The sequence below is a fragment of the Gallus gallus genome, chromosome 1, assembly GCF_016699485.2.
Source record: "Gallus gallus isolate bGalGal1 chromosome 1, bGalGal1.mat.broiler.GRCg7b, whole genome shotgun sequence".
Classification (NCBI taxonomy): domain Eukaryota; kingdom Metazoa; phylum Chordata; class Aves; order Galliformes; family Phasianidae; genus Gallus; species Gallus gallus.
Window position 1 is genome coordinate 18,575,797 of NC_052532.1, and position 16,255 is coordinate 18,592,051.

The window sequence follows — 16,255 nt, forward strand, 5'->3', positions numbered from 1 at the left end:
TTAAACTAGGATAATCTTGGAAAAAAAGAAATTATTGTAAAAGTGAATCTGTTACATACTTCTTTTTCTGTAAGCATGAGAGATAACAAATAATAGCAAATAATGAGTATTAAAGAATTAAGTTTGTATGCAAAGATGGGAAACACCTATGCTAACTTCACTATGGTATGGAGAGGTCAAAGTGTACAAAAAAGGAGCTCTTTCTGTTGTATTTGTGACTAAGTCCACAAGTAATCCCAGACTTGATACAAAGAGCCCAAATTACTGCTGGGTTCAGACATGAATGTTTAACTTCTACTTCAGATATGTATTGCATGTATTTCCAGAGGAAACAAGCAAACAAAAAACAAACAAACAAACAAAAAAACCTGTGATTCTTCACAGTTAATTCACTTGCTTTCCTATAGATTCCACCCAATGTTTTTTGTAGATAAGGGAACCTTTCATTGTTTGAAGTTATTCTAAGCACATGACAGTGTCTTGTGGTCACTGCAGTCTTCCTTTTGATCTAACTGGTGATGAATGTGAACTGAGTTTCAAAGCTGTTAATCATCAAGTGTCAAAAATTTCAGCTTAAGTGTTTCTAAGAATCTAATCTTAATTATACTAGGGTGCTCCAAAAGTAATGCCTCCTGTTTATTTCTACAGAAATCACACTATTTTCAACCTAGGTGCCTCCATGACTTATGCATCTTCATCAGCAGTGAACAAGAAGCTTGCATGCTGTGCTCATAAAATTCTGAACCAATAGAAGTGACCCACTGTTTCACAGCTGCTATGATTACATCACTGTTAGGAAAATGTTGCCCACTCAGTCTGTCTTTCATCAGCCTGAAAGTCAGAAGACACCAAATCCAGACAATACCATGGGTGTGGTAATGATGTACGGAAATCAAACTCTATAAACACAGAGCAGTTATAAAGCAAGTTTGTTTAATCAGCACTGCATACACGCTGGGTGCAGGGGGGATATTCCCACCTAGCCTGCATACTGGAGGACAAGAAAGGCACATACTTTAAGAGCTAGCTGCTTACATATGCATTAGATGTCCAAAAGAGCAAGCTGCTTACATATGTATTAGATGTCCAAGAAAAGTCTGGGTTATTACAGTGAGTCCCCAAAATGATTGACATCCCGCCTTCGCCCCAAGTCTCAGCTCTGTTATACATGTGTATCTCTTGGTGGTCTTTCTGATGAAGGTCATTGTGTTATTTCCTTGGGCTCTGGTTAGGATGGAGGACGCTTGGCTGGCTCTGGTTGGTCATCTCATCAGCCACAACTCTGTTCACCAATCCACTGCTTCTTCATTACTTTGTGGTTTTACTGTTTGATTCTGATACTTTGCATTCCAGAGATAGGATAGCTAACAATGTTATTTGGAAAAAACAAACAAACAAAAAAAAAAAAAAAAAAAAAACCCAGGAGACCCATTGTCTGCACTAATTGTCTAAGTCTGTAGAAGAGCATCTGTTATTGGCAGTGAGAACCTGGCTTAGCAAGGTCAAATCTGCAGCTGCTGATTCAACACCTGAAGGCACATAACTTAGCCTAATTTACTTTCCTTAATTCAACAGGACAGTCTAGCCAAGACTAGCAATGTTCTCCATAGTATTCAAACTGGTATAGGTCTCGTACTGTTGCAAGAGAAAGGTTGTCTGGAACTATAGAAGTTCAAACCTTCAATTTCAGCTCTGTGATTTAGTGGTCAGTTAATGGTTTCTCTGGATTCAGGAAGTCTAGAAGGATCATCCCTTTCCTATCCCAAAATATAGCGTACAACACTTTACCTGCTGAGGGCTGTGTCCAAGACACAACCTCCTTTCTAGATATTATTTTTATTTATTCTGACTTTTATAAACTGTTAGATAAGTCCCTAATGACACAGTCCATGTATATAAACCATTTTTATAAGAGTCTTCTCCATCTATTCCTTCTCAAGTGATTAGTAGTCAGTTTGACATTTATGCAGTCACCATCTCTGCCCTGTCTGTTATGCTTTATCTATTTTATTCTTTTTTTTTTTTTTAACTGAATTTCTCCCTCAATTTTGTTTCCTGACATTTTTACCATTGATAAGTGAATGTTTGTACAATTGTATAGAAAGTTTGGAAGTTAAGTGACTAATGATGAAGGACTATTCATGAAGGATTATTCATACTACAGATGAAGACCAAAAAGTCTGTAGAAAGCCAGAGCCCAAAAGTTCTCTTTGGACTTGTTTGATTTTGGTCCTGACATTTCTTTTCCCACTCCCAGTAAGCCTTTTGCAGAAAGAAAGGAAAAAATGTGTATAAAAAAAAAAAAAAAAAAGTGAAGTGGAAACAAAAGCAAATTCCATGAATGAACAAAGATGAATATAAGAATAATACAATAATGCCAAATGGAGAAAACCAGCTCAGTTAAAATCATAGTGCAAATATACTGTAAAAGATAGTTGAAAATTAAGGAATTAAATACATAAGAAAGAAAACAAGGAGTCAATTTTAAAAATATTTCAGAGGCACACACTTTCAGTTTTACATGTAATTATATTTTTTTTAATCACACATATTTCTTCTGGTTAGTATCTTCTGATACGAAGAAATATATATTGTATTAATTTGGCCTTTAACATCATGACACCTCTGTCTCAGATGGACTTCTATTTTCTTTAATATGAGACCTTAAGGTCTCAGAGACTTGTGTTATATCTTTTAATCTGTTATTCAGCTTCTTCTGTTTTATGAAATTTTACACAGTTACAAACACCAAACACAAGGAAGAGTTAAATAGTTAAGGAAGAGTTAAATGGTGTTCATTTAGCACAAAACTAGAAGGTGAATTAAAAAAAAAAAAAAATCCTGCATTTTCCATGAGAAAAGTCACTAGATGGTAGAGATGTCAACTTTGCAGTGATAAATTTCAGCCTATCCCCACATCACCATCTGTGAGCACTGCCAAATAGGCACATGAACTGAATCCTCAAATGGAGCTTTATCTGTACTGCAGATGCTAGTTTATTATACACTGAGACGCATGCAACATCATCACAACAGTCTCAGAGAATTAATCTGGACTAAGCACAGTCTTCCCACCTTGCTATTCATCGTTTTTCAATTTATAACATCTGATGAAGATGTAGGCACAGCGAATGTGTGTTTGGTGAATAGATGTATCCTTACATCCCCTAAAAGATGCAACAAAAGATTAGTTTCCACCTGGACAATCTGAGTCAAAATGAAAAGATGCTGGTAAAGTGCTTTTCCAAAAGATAAACTTTAGTGACTTTTGGCCTACAGAGAATTTCTCTATCTGGTCCATATGGACCTTCACCTGCATGTACCACCTCTTTCAGTCACACAGAATTATATCACATTGTTATGAAGTTTTGTTATATGAAATCTGTAGAAAGATTTCATAGAAAAGAAAGTTATCTTTCTATTTCTATTGTTCCTGAAGATATCTTAACTTCTAGCATACTGGGATTTCTTTTATTGGTTTTGAAACGCAGCCAATGAAGGTCAATATATTTTGATTTTATAGGGATAATATTTTATACTGTACTTCTTGTGTTTAATGACTGCATGTGCTAAGATTGAAAAGTAATTTTTCATAACTAGCAGTTAGTGTCTCTGCCAGCAGTGGGAAGTTCATTCACCGAGAAAATAGAAAGATTAATGAAAAATTAATCAATCAATAAATAATAATGCCAGAAAAAAATATAGGAAAAAAAGAATGAGCTGGGCACTACAGAAAAAATGTATAACTTATTTCTCTTCAACAAGATTGAATTAATTTTCAAATTAGCAGTCAGAAAAGACTATGCTAGAAGCCCATGACATCAGAGGCAAATGATAGTATGGCATTTGAGGCTGAGTATTTCCACCAATATTCCACTGCATTTTATTGCCATGTGACAGATGGCAGCAGAGGAGCAGTCTGACAAAATGGCGTCTGACATGGAAGTGATTTTGAAGTAAAGGTATGTCACTGAATTCCTCCTACTGGAAAAAAAATTGAACTCATTGACATTCATTGAAGCTTGCTGAACATTTATGAAAACCAAACACTAGGTAACAGCAATGTGAAAGACAAACCATTTTCTGGACTGCCATGCAGATTTTTACAAGTATGTCATGCAGGATTTGGTTCAGTGCTGGCAAAAATGCATAGTTCACAGTGGTGACTATGTTGAAAAATAGTGTTTTTTAGATGAGAATTTGCTCTACCATGTAGTGTTATTGTGCCCTTTGTATCACAGTTTCTACAGAAATAAATAGGAAGTATTATTTTTCGAGCAACCTAAGTGTGTCATCAATTTATATATATGTAGGATTATATTTTATGTCTGTAATTAACCATGGTTGAATAAAAATGGACAACTAAAGAAAATATATGGAATATTGAGGAGGAAAGTTATAAAGTTAAAGTTTGATACAACAATTCTGGGACATGAATTTTCAGTCATGTGGTAACAGTACTTCTCCAGGGGAGAAGGCTAGCTTATTAGAGAGAGCCAGAAGGCAATTGTCTGTTATTTAGTAGTTTGGGAATTCTTCATCAGAGTTAGAGGTTAAAGATCCATTATGCTATTCTAGTCCTTAACACCCCCCTCCCCCCCTAAAAAAACTTTTTTACACTTTTTTTGCCTCTCTATTGTGCTGTCAGCAGTGTACTTTATCCAGCTACTCTCTTGCAGTCTTTTCCATCTTGCTCACTGATAACTGGAAATCAAAATGAGATTTTAAATTGGGTAGCTGACTACCCCATTAACTAAAAAAAATTTCTAGTTCAATATTATTGTTCTTTAAATTAAAAAGAAAGTGTACTTTTTTGTTAAATGTTACACAAAATTATACATATTTTTCAGACCATTGAAGCTTTGTGTCTACAACACAAAGAAACAATAGATCAGTTTAGTTATATTTAATGTTGAGGACAATTTGTATAGAACTGGGACAAATTTATTCCATTGAATGTGAAATTTCTGAAAAATACAAAAACATACACTTAAAAATATATAAATAACTATAGAGAAGTTACTTATATTTCTATACTGAGTCACATAAGTCCCAAAGCACTAGTGGTTACCTTGAGATTTAAACTTGTTTAATGTTTACAGCTACTATGAATGACACTAGCAGGGCATCCTAACAACATTCTGAAAAGGTTACCTATATTACTTCAACTGAAAGATTACATGTATTTAGGGGGATATAAAATTACAGCCACACAGACTAAGAAAATATATTTTTGCCAATGAAATTGCCCAGGCCAAGGGAATACAGTATTTCTGCTATAGGCAAAATATAGAAATAAAGCATACGTCAGTTTGAATATTTAAAAATATTTTAAATATTAAAAAAAATAATAAAACATTGAAAACATTTAAAGCACTTCCTCACCAGATTTAGTAAACAGCATAGGAAAAAAAATATTTAATTCCCAGCTTCCATCTCAAAGCGAATAATTATGAAACTATTATTCTGATTTATTTAAAAACAAAACAACAGTAAAAACAAAGAAAACCATTTCTCTGCATTCAGTACCTTCAGAAATAGCAGTGAGGAGTTGCTGAAGTCAGATTTGTTATGCTGAATAACTAATCTTGTAAAACAACCCTCTAGTCTACTTCCATGCTCTTTTTAATGCACTCCAGCATACCATTGGCCTTCTTGGCCACGAGGGCACACTGCTGGCTCATGGTCAGCTCAGGAATGAAAAAGTGTGTTTTACAAACTTGAATCCTTGAGGTTTCAAAGTCTTTTATTTGGAACCAGCCATACCTTTGTACCTATTTTCTTCTGAAGCACCTAGGAAGTCTTGGTGTGTTTAGCAATCCTAATAAATGTCTACATTTTGAGATTTAGAGTGGATAAATATTTCTGATTCTTTTCCTTTGTGCATATTTCCTTTTAAGTTTAAATTGCAATCATCAATTACTGTTCTGGGAGCAAACTTTTTTTCATATTATGAAGTGACTTACTTTTATATGTAAATGTCCTTCCACTCATGACTTTGGCTTATATTACATTATCCCTCTCTTGTTTGAGGCAGATAATATGGGGGAATGTTATAACAAATTATTTACCAAGAAAAAAGTAATTCAAGCTTTTCCTATATTTATAGGGAGCTGCTGTTAGATCGTGAGGAATGCTACAATTTGTCAGCCAACACAGAAAAATAAAAGCACATTCTATTCAAGTTCACCAAAGAAAATACATGAAAGCCTCTACTCTTTTTAGGTTTTAACATTTTTGTATTTCCAATCTGAGCAGAAATCACATTGTAATACTGAGTTACAGTCAGTGGAGGTCTGAACAATATAGCCAGCTCTAGAAGAGGAAGAGAATGCGATCACAATAAAGTACCACCTACAGAAGGATTCCATTCTGTATGAGTGGGCATCTAGTTCCACTTGGCATCACTTCGGTTTCAGGAACTGCTGCAGGTCCTCTGAATATCTACCAGTCTGATGGACTACGTAGACTGACCTAAGTGCCAGTAGAATCTTTAGTGTCTTTGATCTAACTAGAAGAATAGAGTTCTTGCCCCAGAGAAAAAATATAAGCTCATATACTGATCAAAAACAAATAAGCAAGCAAACAACCCTCCCCCGCACCCCCCACCCCGTTTTTTAGAAAAAGCATATGTGTGCATATATATAGTTCTAACTTTTAGTATTTATTTTACATAAAATAAATGCTAATTTTTGTCTGCAGCACCAAGAAGTCCCCGTCTATAAAAAATACTTATAAAATATCTTGCACTCTTCCAGATCCAAATAATTTTCATTTACAATAATTTTCTGAAATTGACAGAAATCCAGTCAGTATTTTACTAGGAAAATCCAATTGACCCTCAGATCTGCCAAATCTGCAGTGGGATTATCAATGCGGTTTGAATATACCAAGTTCCATTCCAAGCTTCTTTAAGAACCTTTGAGCCTCAGATATAGCTAGATAAATCTCCATAAAACAAACTAACTATAGACTTTTTGAAAAATTCCTAGTAAAAGAATGTCTTGATTTCTTGACAATGGTGAATGAAAGACAGGCTGAGGTTTGAATGCTAATGTACGTCACTTGCATTGGAAGCTGCATGGAGACAAAGATTTATGACAGATGGTAAGCTTTTAATTGGATCTTGTTCAGGAAACATAAACACCAAGCATCTGTGGTCAAGATACTGTCTATGTAATTGTCAGTGAACCCACAGCAAAACTGGAAGTTTTTTCCAAAGGAACACTGGCAGTTTCAGTTTTTAAAATTACTTTTATCTATGTAGACTAATCTAGAAACTGTGCTTCTTAATATAGAACTTCATGCCATAAACTTCACTTGCATAAACATCTTATGTCAGTAAAAATGAAGTCACAGAATCCTAGTGGTCAGTATCTTTTTCAGTAAATTGGAAGTAAATCAGATTTAAGGTGCATCTTTCTGTTTAAATTCTTTCAAAGATTTCTCAGATACCAGATGTAGATGGCACATCAGATGATACCACTTGAAAATTCATAAGAACTGGTAAAAATAATTCATCTTCTTATGAAAACTACATATTCAATGTCACTTCATATGACAGACACAATTTTAATACAGAGTTTACACTGGAGCTTAATTTCGAGCAAATATGCATGAAGTGCGTATATCACTGCCTGCATAGCATGATTTAGTTTGAGCCAATATAACATCAGATGTATTTTCTCTGAATATGAAGTATGCAAATACCAGAATGCGCAATTTTATAAATTTGCCTGAAAATACAAGACTACTTTGCTCACCTTCTAAAAACATTCCTACTCCCTATCTGATATTGATGCCTTCTTACACTTGACACTGAACATACCAAATCTTCTTTTTTAAGTCTCAGTAGTTTCACTGTTAAGCAGCAGAATGATCCAAGCTGTTTGTCAGGATGGACAAACTGGGTGCAGTAGGTGCCCCCAGTCCTAGCTGTGGTCAACAGGTGCAACGCCACAGTCATCCAGCGGAGCCAGGGTGATGAAGATAGGGTCCAGAAGGAGAGGCTGCTGTGGTGTGGTGTGGAAGGGGATGAGGAATGTAAACATAGGAAAGAAAGCAAACTGACAGGAGAATTACAAGAACGTACCCATTAACAAGACCACTGTCAAACCAGAGATTATTGCGAAGATAGTTTTAGTGGGATGGGCAGGATAGGGATTAGATTGAGGGAGATTATATGAAAATGCTGGAAAGGGAAAGGGGAAGGGATTCTTGGCCCTTGGTCCAGGCAAATTTTGAAAGTGTCCGCAGAAGACATATGGTCACCTACCTAGAAAAAAAAGAGAGGGTTTATTAGCATCAATTTGGATTTTGGATATTTTTTATCTGAATCAAAGTTGGAAATTTCATCAACAGATACTGGCCCAGAAGAAGAAATTTGAAGGTGTAAAAACATACATGTGAAAATTTGTCTATTGACATTAATAAAATGAATAATAAATATATATGCCTGAATTGTAGGTATATGTATGTATATTCTATGCATTCTATGCATAAGGAATGCACAAGATATAAGAATAAATATCTTCAAATTTGGAACTGCTCATGCTGATTGACACCGTCTTCTGAGAAATTATATTTTCCTGTTATTTCTTCTGGGAAGCAATAGAGCAGAATTCAGCCATCAGTTGAAATACATGGCTTTTATTTCACATTTATATTATAGAGAATATGCACTAATTGCTCTCTGGAGAGCTGTGTGCCCCTTTTTTGATCTATGTATTTATCCTGTTCACTCTTCTGAGATTACAGAAACACTAGAGGAATTGCCCAGTCATTATGTAGTTTGAAAAAAATGTTTTGAAATAGTAAAGGCTTTAGAATGTTAAGTGTATAGCCTTTATATCCCTCAACTTTTTAAATTATGGATACACAGAACAACTTGAGGAAAGGTTATGTGATATCTTTGCCCAGCACAGTTGCTTTTGATTACATTCTTTATTTATTTGGCAAAATGTCTATATCCACATATAAGATATGTATACTGAATCCTAACTCTGTTGTTAACATTTTCAATAGTTTATATTTCAAGTGCTCTCCAAACTATTCCAAATATTAAAAGCCATGGGCAAGAAATAATATTTTTCACAAAATTTATAAAATATTAAAACTCCATTTAGTAACCTCAGATTCTAGCATAAGTTTAGTACTTTGCAGTCCCCCCAATGTGATTCATGCACTGAAAATATCATTGTTTTCCCTGGATCACTTAGGAAATTAAGTCTGCAAACTCACCTAAAATCTCTCTCTAGCCTCTTCTGCATACCCTCACCCCTCAACTTTTAAATATATGGATAAGATTCTATCAATATTTAAAGTGACATTACCTATTGTTTCTATGTCTGGCCACTTTTAGAATACAGCCATTTGTTTTTTCTTCTTCTGTAGCGATATGAGAAATCTCTTGTGCAATGTTCTACCATTCAAAGACAATCCTCCCATAGTGATCTGTAACACAATTGGAAAGAGATCATATGGATACAAAGAAATAAAGCAAATTAATGATTTATAATTTAACAGATCTTTTTCTTTCAGTGACTAAGAAATTCACTTACAAAACAGAGAATCTTTAAAATATATGCAGTTTCACAGTTGTTAGCATAAATTAGTTATGAAAATACCATTACCCTAAAGGAAAAAGATACTGACCTAGTACATGATCATGTAATTAAATTATGCCCCTCAGCTTTAACACTATACTAAAAATAAATGAAGCTACAGTAACAAATGCTCCAGGACTGAACAAGCCTGAAAATTAGAATAAAAAATTATTATCTCCTCAAATCTGTGGAAACATGCTACGGTACAAGAAGAAAAAATTAACCTTGAAGTAGTTTGACCACCTCTTATTAAACTTGTAAAATAATATTGTCAGTTTTGGTGTAACACTGAGCAGATATTCAACTGGTATAAATTTGATTAATCTCACTACAGACAATGGAAATGTACTCATTTATGTCAGCCCAGAACCTGTCCCCAGGGTTTTGTTCTCTTGTAGTTATCTATCCATGGGATTCTAAATAACACTTTATTAATAATGACAAGAAATACATTTCACATTTTGGTCATCTATAGCTTTGAGAGGTCATGACTGAAACTTATTCTGCACATAGACAGAGGCATAGCTCCTATCAATGTTTTCCTAATTGTGTCATTCCTTGGAAATTCTAGGAAAACAAATTTATTTGTCCTTCGTGTGCTCCTGCAGATGAGAGAAAAAATGTCTGACAAGTCAGTGGAAATAGGTCAGATCCAATTAGCCTGGAGTGAGTTAATTATATCTTCAAATGAAAAAAGCAACAGATTGACATACTCTGTTTAAATAGACATAGCTGAAAAACATTTACAAGGCTTGTCTCATGTTCCAAAATTCTCATTGTATTCAGTAAAATCATTAAAAATCTTGGCTAACCACATATGTTATTTCAGAAGTTTTTTTCATATTAAAAAATGTTGAATGAATTATTAATATTCCTGTTCACTGAAAATATTTTGATTGTATTCTTCTGAATCTTTGAAGATTTAAATGGGTTCACAATGAATGGAAAAGGCTGTTTAAGCAGGATTTCCATTTCAATGAGGTCTAAGACATTTAATGCCTTGAAATTTTTATCCAACACTGATTTAATGGAACATCAAAGAAATGCTCTCAAGTTCTTCCTTCAGGAACCAATAAAGTTTTGCTGATGATTGTGGAAATTGCTTATGTTTAAGTGTTTTTCTGAAGGAGAAAAAATCTGTATGTCTTTAACATATCAATAGATTTTCACTCATTTTCATTTTAATCTAAAATCTCATCCCCTATATACAATGGATGTGTAGTTATATGACTTTCTTCCCTTTCTTATGTGACTGAGTATTAGTACTAGAATTTGTACAATTTCGTGCTCATGAGTAAATCAAATTCTGTCATGGTAAGAAACTACAATAAAACCTCAAACACAGTGGATGAACTATATCACAGAATGGTGTGAGATCTTGCCTTCTCATTAAAGCACAAATCTGAAATCTAAGCAGAAGTCAAAACTGGCACATCACCATCCCTGCATTTGTATAGAGCCCTAAAAAGTGAGGTGTCATGCTTACTGCTAAGAAAGAAATTTGTGCACCTACATGTCAGTGGAACTGGCAATCCTTTCTGTCATAAATGGACTGCTGAAGCGCTGACAGTGTGACCCATTTGGCTGAAGATAAGAACGGCTCATTAAAGTGGTGCTGTAGATCTGACTTGGTGGAAATCTGATTGGGTTTATTGCACACACAGTTTCTTCTACTCTGCTGTATATTTTCCTGCTACAATGCCATCTCTGCATGCTCAGCTGTTTCTTACTTCCTTCAGTTTGTCATACCTCAGCTTGGCTTCTTTTCTAATGTGGATCTTCGGGTGTAATTGGCTGAATAACATAAAACACCAGCTTTGTTTTGTGCTGGTGAAGAGTGGGAAATCAGGGTAATTGCTTTAAGGGAGGAGTTTCCTAGTGAATAACTGAAACTTCATTAATCTCAAATCAGCCAAGTCTGCTGAAGCTGGGTCCTGAACGTAGCAAGAACTTGCAGTTTAGCCAAACCAGATGATTTCCTCTGCATCTAGAGCTGGATGAAAAATAGGTTTCAATAACTTTATATCCATCCTATCATAGTCTCGGTCAGCCTTCAATGATGGGCATTTTCTGAAACCCTGGGATGAAAATCAAAATGCCATGGAGTGTAGGTGTTTTCTAATACCTTTGCTTAATGAACAGCTTTCTCCAACTTCCATGACTCGCTCATGATTTAATTGTGGTGCTTGTTCTTAGTGTAACAACAAGAAAAAAATAAATGAATGTTTTAACTACAATTATGTTGTAAAGAAAATATTCCATGTAAAGGCATTTTTTCCCCCAAAGAGCAAGTTTCAGAATGATGGTGTAAAAAGATGTCAACAACAAACTATAAGACTTTATATAAAAAAAAAAAAAAAAAAAAAAAAAAAAGCGCCTCAGATCTGTGCCTGGGAAGTGACAACACTGATGAATAAAGGCAGGATAACTGATGTCATCTACCTGGACTTGTACAAGGCCTTTGATATTGTCCCTCACTGCATCATTATCTCTAAATTGAAGAGATATGGATTTGAAGACTGGACTGCTAGGTGGACAAAGAATTGGTTGGATGGTCACAGCCAGGGGGTTGATGTCAGGAGCTCTATGTCTAGGTGGTGGCCAGTCCCATGTGGTGTCTTCCAGAGGTCCATCCTAGGACCAGTGCTCTTCAGAATCTTTATCAACATACTGGGATCAAGTGTACCCTCAGCAAGTTTGTTGATGACACCAATCTATATGAAGCACTTGACACAACAGAAGGAAGGGATGCCTTCGAGAGGGATCTCAGTAAGTTTGCAGATTACACCAAGCCTGCAGGAAGTATTGTTCTTCCTGGGGGTAGGAAGGCCTACAGAGGGATCTGGACAGGCTGGATTGCTGGGCTGAGGCCAATGGAATGAAGTTCAATGAGACCAAATGCCAGGTCCTGCACTCTGGCCACAATAAACCCAGGCAAAGCTACAGGCTTGAGGCAGTGTCTGAAAGACTGTGCAGAGAAAAAGGGCGTGGGGATTTTGGTAGATGTTTGACTGAACATGAATCAGCAGTGTATCCAGGTAGCCAAAAAGGCCAGTGGCATCCTGGTTTGTATCCAAAATACTGCTGCCAGTAGGAGCAAGGAAGTGATCATCCCTCTGAACTCAGCACTGGTGAGGTTGCACGTTAAGTACTGCATTCAGTTTTGGGCCTCTCACTACAGGAAAGACATTGAGGCCCTGAAGCAAGTTAAGAGTGGTGCTCAGCTGGTAAAGGGTCTGAAACACATGTCTTAAGAGGAACAGCTGAGGTAACTATGATTGTTTAGTCTGAAGAAGTGGAGGCTCAGGGGAGAACTTATTGCTCTCTACAGCTTCCTGAAAGGAAGTTGTGGTGAGGTGGGGGCTACTCCCATGTTACTGGCGACTGACTAGAGAGAACAGCCTCAAGTTGAGCCAGGGAAGGTTCAGGTTGGATATTAGGAAAAACTTCTTCCTCAAAAGAGTGATGAGGCACTGCAACAGGTTTCCCAGGAAGATGGTGGAGTCAACATCCCTAGAAATGTTCAAGAAATGTGTAGACGTGGTACTTAGGGATATGATATAAAGGGCATTATTAGTGGTAGGTGGATAGTTGGACTAGATAATCTGAGAGGTCTATTCCAACTGGAATGATTCTATCATCTGGCAGCAAATTTAAATATAGCATTATAAAATGCATCTTTAACAAGCAAGGGATGTGAAAAACAATAAGAAGACATTCTACAGGTAAATTGGCCAGAAGAGACAGGCCAAAATGGGTGTACCTCCTTTAGTAAATTTAAAAGGAGAACTCGCTTCAACGGACGAAGAGAAAGCTGAGGTACTGAATGAGTTCTTTGCCTCGGTCTTCACTGATGGCCAGGATTCTAGTCTTTCTCATGTCCCTGAGCCCTGCACCCTCAAGCCTCCAGGTGGGGACCAGGGGGATAAATCCCCCCCCACTGTAAGGGCAGAGCAAGTCCGAGACCGTCTCACGAGGCTGGATGAGTACAAGTCTTTGGGGTCGGATGGTGTGCATCCTAAGGTACTGAAGGAGCTGGCTGAGGTGGTTGCCAAACCACTCTCCATCATATTTGAGAAGTCGTGGCTGTCAGGCAAGGTCCCAGATGACTAGAGAAAGGGTTACATCACTCCCATTTACAAGAAAGGGACCAAGGGGGACCCGGGGAACTACAGGCCAGTGAGTCTCACCTCTGTGCCTGGGAAGATCATGGAACAGATCCTCCTGGATGACATGCTCGATCACATGAGGAATGAGTGTGTGATCTGAGACAGCCAGCATGGCTTCACCAGGGGAAGGTCATACTTAACCAATCTTGTGGCCTTCTGTGATGGAGTGACGGCATTGGTGGATGAGGGGAAGGCGACTGATGTCATTTACCTGGACTTGACCAAGGCCTTTGACATGGTCCCCCACCACATCCTTATCTCCAAATTGGAGGGATGTGGATTTGATGGGTGGACAACTTGTTGGATAAGAAATTGGTTGAAAGGCCGCAGACAGAGGGTGGTGATAAATGGTTCTATGTCCAGGTGGAGGCCGGTAACAAGCAGAGTCCCCCAGGGGTCTGTCTTGGGACCGGTGCTCTTTAACATCTTTATCAATGACATCAACGATGGAATCGAGTGCATCCTCAGCAAACTTGCTGATGACACCAAGCTGAGTGGTGCAGTTGACACAGAGGAAGGAAGGGAAGCCATTCAGAGGGACTTTGACAGACTTGAAAGGTGAGCCCAGGTGAACCTAATGAGGTTCAACACGGCAAAGTGCAGGGTTTTGCACTTGGGCCGGAGGAACCCCAGGCATCTATACAGACTGGAAGGAGCAGACCTTGAGAGCAGCTCTGCAGAGAAGGACCTGGGGGTCCTGATGGATGACAAACTTAACATGCAGTGTGCTCTTGCAGCTCGGAAAGCAAATGGTATCCTGGGCTCCATCATGAGAGGGGTGGCCAGCAGGGACAGGGAGGTGATTGTCCCTCTCTACTACTCCACTCTTGTGAGGCCCCATCTGGAGTACTGTGACCAGATCTGAAGGCCCCAGTACAAGAAAGACAGAGAGCTGTTGGAGAGGGTCCAGAGGAGGGCCACAAAGATGATCAGGGGGCTGGAGCACCTCCCCTACGAAGACAGGCCGAGGGAGCTGGGCTTATTCAGCCTGGAGAAGAGAAGGCTGTGGGGTGACCTCATTGCAGCCTTTCAGTACCTGAAGGGAGCCTATAAACAGGAAGGGAGTTAACTCTTTGAAAGGGTAGATAACAGCAGGACAAGAGGGAACAGTTTTAAGTTGAAAGAGGGAAGATTTAGGTTGGATGTTAGGGGAAGTTCTTAACCAGGAGAGTGGTGAGGTGCTGGAACAGGCTGCCCAGAGAGGTCGTAGATGCCTCGTCCCTGGAGGTATTCTTGGCCAGGTTGGATGGGCCCTGGGCAACCTGGTCTAGTAAATGGGGAGGTTGGTGGCCCTGCCCGGCAGGGGGGTTGGAGATTCATGATCCTTGAGGTCCCTTCCAACCCAGGCCATTCTGTGATTCTGTGATCTGGAGTACATCAAATCATCTGTAGTCAAAGATCCTAATAATATAGAACACCAGCAAATGAAAGTCAGATGTGAGGAGGAAAAACTTACAAATTCCTTGAAGTTAGTAAAAAGGCTGCCTAAGCAGTCTTAATGCCTTAAGCATTGTGCATGTACTCATGTACATGTTGTTTCAATATGATTTGAATTAAGCACTCAGAAATGACAACTCTGATCATTGTTTTTGACATTACTAATAAGTCATGTCTGCATACTGAGAAATGTAATTTCAGTTTGATTATCTGTATTGCACTGACAGGTCTTTGAAACTTTTGATGGTAATGAACACAGGAAATGTGAAACTAATGGTGTTCAACATATCAAAGTCAAAAGGTTTTGCACTTGGGTCAGAGGAATCCTAGATACGTATACAACTGGGAGAAGAGCTCCTTGAGAGTAGCCCTGTGGAGAAGGACCTGGAGGCCCTAGCGGATGAAAAACTGAACATGTGCCAACACTGTGCTCCTGCAGCTCAGAAGGCCAGTGGCATCCTGGCCTCCATCAGAAGAGGGGTGGCCAGCAGGGACAGGAAGGTGATTGTCCCTCTCTACTCTGCCCTCATGAGAAACTTCCTGGAGTACTGCATCCAGGCCTGGGGCGCCCCATACAGGAAAGATGTGGAGCTGTTGGAGCGGGTCTAGAGGAGGGCCACAAAGATGATCAGAGGTCTGGGGCACCTCTGAAGAGGGCTGAGGGAGTAACGCTTGCTCAGCCCGGAGAAAGAAGGCTGAGAGGAGACCTCATTGTAGCCTTCTAGTATTTAAAAGGGGATAATGAAAATGAGGGGAATCAGCATTTTACAAGGGTAGACAGTGATAGAACAAGGGGGAATGGTTTTAAGCTCAAAGGGGGAAGGTTTAGATTGGATGTCAGGGGAAAGTTCTTTACAGAGAGAACGGTGAGGTGCTGGAACAGGCTGCCCAGAGAGGTTATGGATGCTTCATCCCTGGAGGTGTTCAAGATCAGTTTGGATGGGGCACTGGGCAACCCTGCCTATTATCAGGTCTGGAAGTTGACAGCCCTGCCTGTGGCAGGGGGTTGGAACTTGCTGATCCTTGGCATCCCTTCCAACCCAA

At 38.3% G+C, this 16,255-nt stretch overlaps 1 long non-coding RNA gene across 1 annotated transcript in view; it reads right to left on the bottom strand.

Moving 5' to 3' along the window:
- Nucleotides 1–6,568: 6,568 nt before the first annotated feature.
- The window catches only part of LOC124417354, a 51,943-nt gene continuing 42,256 nt past the window's right edge, over nt 6,569–16,255 (bottom strand). Inside the window, exons 2-3 of the long non-coding RNA XR_006932000.1 lie at nt 9,333–9,453; nt 6,569–8,275 (exon numbers count right to left, since the gene is read on the bottom strand). This is a non-coding gene — a long non-coding RNA (uncharacterized LOC124417354). The remainder of the gene's footprint in view (nt 8,276–9,332; nt 9,454–16,255) is intronic.